General features: G+C 39.6%; 1 protein-coding gene across 6 annotated transcripts in view; it reads right to left on the minus strand.

Moving 5' to 3' along the window:
- Positions 1 to 5502, minus strand: part of TBCE (tubulin folding cofactor E) — a 68430-nt gene extending 62928 nt beyond the window's left edge. For 2 of the 6 annotated variants that reach the window (XM_023728002.1, XM_023728005.1), the window contains exon 1: positions 268 to 1911. The gene's annotated coding sequence lies outside the window, so the exon portion shown is untranslated. Of the gene's footprint in view, positions 1 to 267; positions 1912 to 5435 lie in introns of those variants that run through there. The other 4 variants (XM_023728004.1, XM_004372801.2, XM_023728001.1 and 1 more) reach the window with 4 other exon arrangements.
- Positions 5503 to 5724: the final 222 nt, after the last annotated feature.

A 5724-nucleotide genomic window follows, 5' to 3' on the forward strand; every position in this document is an offset into this window, starting at 1 on the left:
AATTGTGCTGTTATTCTCACTTAAGATGAAGGCTTACAGAACAAAAGAGTTTCTCATTTAACAGTGTAACTGTGCTGTTTTTTAAGACTCGAAAAATCTTAACTTAGGAAAGGCACCCTGAACAAAAAGCAAGAGTTCCAGCTATACTGATAAAATGGTGAACTATTTTCTGCCTTCACACTACACATGTACACGATATACCCCATGAGCAGATAATACACACCCAGTATTTGTTCAATAAATGTATCAGTATTTTTGATTACTCACATTGATTTTCAACTGCTCCCTCTCCCATTTCAGATTAAAATGTCTGGATCAGACAATGGATAACATTTCTCGTTGCTTTTTTCGGCCCAGAATCTCTCCCTTTTGAGAAGTGCACCTTCCCTGCCAGGTGAGGCTATAACTCCCTACCACAGGAGTGGACACATGGCCGAGGACAGCCAATCTGATGATCCATCATCACGTTCATTTCCTTGTATATAGCAATTGGACCGTTCAAGAGAGCACCAATCTCTTCCCGAGATCTTAAAATGAAAGGACCACTTAAACCTGGAGTAGCTGAGAGGCACCTTTGCCACTATGTGGGGAAAAAAAATCTTGCCTGAAAATAAGGACAAAGGAAAGGAGAGCTTAGGCAGAAAAAGAGAAATTGAGCTATGCCTAAAGCGCTTGATTATCCCAGTTAACTCAAAAAACAAACCCATTTTGCTGAGTCCATTCTGACTCATATTTAAATCAACTACTAAATTCTTCCTTTTGTATACACCAGTTTGAGCTGGGTTTCTTTCTCCTGCAATGTAAAAGTCCTGAAAAATACATAACATTTAGGTAATATTTGCCCCCATTTAGTGTTATGTGGACATTATGTTGATAAATGCTGAGAAGCCTTACAACATAATGAATAAGAGAGTAGGTTGTGCAGCCAGTCTGCTCACTACAAAGTCCACCTCTATCACTACATGGTAGCTATGGGACATTCCTCACCTGTAAAATGTAGGTACTATTAGCACCTACTTCAGAGAGCTGTTGTGGGTGTTAATGAGTAAATACATAGTGAACAGTCAGCAAATGTCAACCATTAATATTACATACTCTGTATTTAATGGAAAATATTCCATAAATCCAAAAAATATGTTACAAGTTCAGAGTAACAGTAGCTGACATGAGAAGTTTAATCACAGTACGCCTATGGCTCACAGTAGGCATGGATTCCAGCATCAATTACCTCATTTCCTATATTCTTTAGCCAAGAGATCTAAAAAGATGTCTGATTCACAACAGAAAGTTATAAACACTAGCACTTCATTAATACTAAAATAAAGATTTTTCAATATGGATTCTACTATCTAAAGTTATTTTCCTAAGTCTTTCCCGGATGTTTGTCTAAAATTGTATCAAAATAATTGGAATGACATGTGAAGTATGTTCATACACTGATTGTTCATGATATCTATCAAACAGAAAAATCAAGATCAATAGGAAACACACTTAAGTGAGAATTAGAGGAGTTCTAGGTAGTAATCCGGAGCCCTAGTGGCTAAGTGGTTAAGAGCTCGGCTACTAACCAAAAGGTCAGCAGTTAGAATCCACCAGACACTTCTTGGAAACCCTGTAGAGCAGTTCTACTCTGTCCTACAGGGTTGCTATGAGTCGGAATCAACTAGACGGCAACAGGTGCAACAGGCAGGTAGTAATCCTGACTCAGCCACTAACAAGCTCTGAGTCCTTAGACATCTTCACCTTTCTATCATGGTAAAGTACGTAAGTAGAACACATGCTCTTACAAGGAACTTATGGTCTAATTGTGAGAGATAATGAATAGCAAAAAATTAAGACCTAAAATTATGAATGCAAGCATCAAGTTCAGTGACGGAGATTCTCCACATTCGTTAAAAGAGGAGGGGGAAGAGTTAAAGGGGGGGAGGGGAAGAGAGACGGCTTCATGTGGAAACTATGGCCTGGTTAGGCTGTTAGGAATGGGCAGCTTATAAATACACTGAAAGAGCTTTCCAGATACCTGTAGTCCCCAACTTACGACAGGGTTCTGATCTGGAGACTCCGTTACAAGTCGGTTCTGATGTTAAGTTGAATACCTCTTTTTTTGTTGTTTAGTTTTCATTACTATTGTCTTTTATGAACGTATCTTTATAAATCCAATTTTTGAACATCTGTGAGCGAACATCTGAGAATAACATCAGCGAACTACATGCTACAACACGGTATGTAGTACATATTACTAACAATAAGATGTACCAAAAAAAAAAAAAAAGATGGTCATAAGTATGGTTCCTCCTAATTAGGATATATGGTTAAGTCGAGGACTACCTATAGGGAAATATGAGGGTTTCGACTTGCAGGTTCAGTTGGGAAAATACATGAACAAATGGGGAAATATCTTTAAACATTAAAGGAAAAAAATGTCATTTTGCTTTTTAATTACTACTCAAAAAGAACCAATTTCCTGCTATTTAACCCAATTTTAAACAAACCTGTCTGTTGTTCTTTTATTCACCTCATGCCCAACATCAAAGCCTGTGTCTAAGTTGTAGTTAATACAGTACTGAATTATCTCACATCATTTTTAGTAGCTCCTCCAAAAAGCTTTAGGCAGATCCGAAGAGGCTATAGGCACTTCTTCTGTCTACAACCAATGACCTAAATTTACATCAAACCCATAATTTTTGTGACAAAACTATGTGAAAGAGAATAAAATTTAACAGATGAAGCTGTAAGTTTGTGCCCTTTTCTAAACATATTCAAATACTGGTGGTCTTTCAAAGTCACACCTCCAAAGAGTCATTCCAGTTACTCCTATAACTGGCAAACTGTGGTGTGTCCCCTTTCTGGTAGTCCCTAACTACTTTCTGGATAATATTCATTTTACACTGAATTTATCTTTTCACATTGTTTTCTAACTGTATTTCCTGCACATACTGCTAGCGAGATGCTGAGGTAGAAAAAGTGTCATATACTTCTGTAAATCTTGAAGTGCTAAATATTTGATATTCTATTAAAATGTATGTTGAATTGACTTAAACAAAAAAGGAAAAAAATCAAAACCACCAGAAAATAGTAACAACTGTTAGTTTTATTGTTGAACAGTCACATGTTATAGAAATAATGAGATAATCAAGGAAGCCTCTTTAAAATCACCAGCTTAAAGGTAAAAATATATGTAATAGTGCTGCAAGGTTAAGATTCTGATTAGAAATAACAACAACAAAAAAGATTGATTAGAGTCAATTAGTTATGTACTGTAAAATTAAAAGGTTAACCACTATAACAACAGAAATAAAAGGACATAGAGTAATACAGCTTCCAAACAAGTAGAAGGGGAAAAGAATCAAAAGGCAAAAACTTTTAAGAAAAAATTTTAAGGGGGAAAAGGAAAAAAAAAAAGCACAGAAAGTTTAAGATATTAGAAAACACCCAAAATAATTCATTCAACACTATAGCCAAAAACAGAAAACCAAACTCATTGCCATTGAGTCATTCTGACTCATAGCGACCCTACAGGACAGAGGAGAACTGTCCCCACAGGGTTTTCAAGGAGCAACTGGTGGATTCAAACTGTCAGCCTTTTGGTTAGCAGCCGTAGCTCACCGTAGTTCTTAACCACTGTGCCACCAGGGCTCCTTAATTTTATCTTATAGAATCCTACTAAATGCCAGACACTGTTTTAGGTACTGGGGACAGCTTCTGTCCTAGTGGAGGAAAACATAATAAACCAGATAAATGAATAAACTACAGAGCACGTCAAATAAGCACAACATTGAGTGCAATGGATCTAAGGATACAACGATAGTCAGAGAAGCCTCACTGAGAAGTTACTATTCAGAAAAAGACAGGGGACGTTAAGAATTAAGCTACAGCGGAAGAGCCTTCCAGGAATCAAACCAAAAACAACTGCCGTGGAGTCGATTCTGACTGACAGTGACCCCGTAGGGTTTCCAAGGCTATATATCTCTATGGAAGCCTACTGCCACATCTTTCTCCTGCTGAGCCGTTTGCTGGTGGTTTTGAACCACCAACCTTTAGGTTAGCAGTAGATCACTTTTAATCACTGCACCACCTGGGCTACTTCTCCCAGGAACAGCAGGTGCAAATATCCTGAGGCTAGAATGTGCTTGAGGAGGTCATCTGGTAGAGCAAACAGGAAATCAATGAGAGCAGAGGTGAAGCAGAGCCAGATCATATAGGACCTTGGATGACACTCTAAAGATTCTGGCTTTTACTCTGTAAGTGAAAATGGATAGCCCTTGGAAGATTTTTTAAAGGGAAATGACGATTTATATTTCAGGAGGATCACTCTGGATGCTGTATCAAACAGACGGAAAGATGAAAAAGGACAAAAGCAGAGAGACTAGTTAAAAGCAGTTACTACGATGACTCAGGAGAGAGGACTGTTCACTTGGACAAGCAAAGGCAATAAGAAGTCTTTGCAAGTCTAGAAACAGTCTCATTTGAAGTTTGGGTCCATATGTAGTGTTAGAGAGATGAGTCAACAATTACTCCAAAGGTTTTGGCCTGACCAACTATCTCAGCAGCGACAATGGATGTAAACACAATCAATCTGCCAGTCAAACGGCAGAGATTATCAGTTTGGATTAAAAAAGAAAAATCCTCAGATGTACACTATTTAGAACAGACACATATAAATTATGAGGATACAGAAAGGTTAAAAGTGAAAAGATGAAGTTATGAGACAAATATCAAAAGACAGCCACCACGGCTGTATTAATGTCAGACAAGAGAGAAGTGCTTCCCTATCTTAATCTCGACAAGCTCTGTATTTCGCTAACAGTTTGGCATTTGTTAAGACTGTCTCCCCCACTGCACTGTTTCTTTGGGGGGAGGGGGTATAGGGATGTCTCACTCTCATTTGGATCCACCCACATAACATTAGAACAGTGCCCAGTTGGTTGTAAACACTATCTGAAAATTTTATTTTAAATGTTCTCCACCTACTTAACATTACTGCGCCTTCATCACAAATGATTTAGTTAATGCAAATTATTAAAATTGATTTGGGGAAAATAGAATATTCATTTAAGACGACACTAAGTAAAGTCGTTGGTCGCCTCTACTAATTCCACCTTTGGCAAAAATATTAAAAGCCTCTTTCAAAGAGACAGGCCGAGCCTCCGTGTGCGGCTTAGAAACAAACGGATGGGTTTGACTTCTCCTAAGTAGGGCTTTTTTATGAAGCGCAGAGTGGCTCCTGCTCGCCGACCCCCAGCCCACACCCCGGCCCGGCACATGCGTACTCCCTTCCGGCCGGCAAAGCAGCAGGGAGTAGGCAACGCCCGACTGTGGCAACCTGAGAAGTTTTAGAAAAGAAAAAAGACCAAGTGCACTGCAGGGTGACGCACCGGCCAGGGGACAGACAGGTACAGGGGACTCCCTCAGCTCTAAGATGCTCGCAAGCTCACCTGCTCGGGCTAGGCCGAGTGATCTGAGAAGCTGCCCCTCACGAGCGCTGTTCCGCAACAAAGCTTCCGGCTTTGACCGGAAGTGCTTGTTTAGGAACACAGGAATTCCCGCCTTCGGAGCGTGAGCGATGGGCGGCTATTGCCTGGGTGTTAATTTCAGTGACTATTGGTAGCCCGAGGCTTGGTCTGACCAACCAAACCAAGCAAGCCATTTTACTGCCTAAGGATCCCCCAGAAATCTGGGATGATAGACCAACCCAGTTAATGCCAGTTTGCTTGGTATCACGGA

Source organism: Trichechus manatus, unplaced genomic scaffold (assembly GCF_000243295.1).
Source record: "Trichechus manatus latirostris isolate Lorelei unplaced genomic scaffold, TriManLat1.0 scaffold00021, whole genome shotgun sequence".
NCBI lineage: Eukaryota > Metazoa > Chordata > Mammalia > Sirenia > Trichechidae > Trichechus > Trichechus manatus.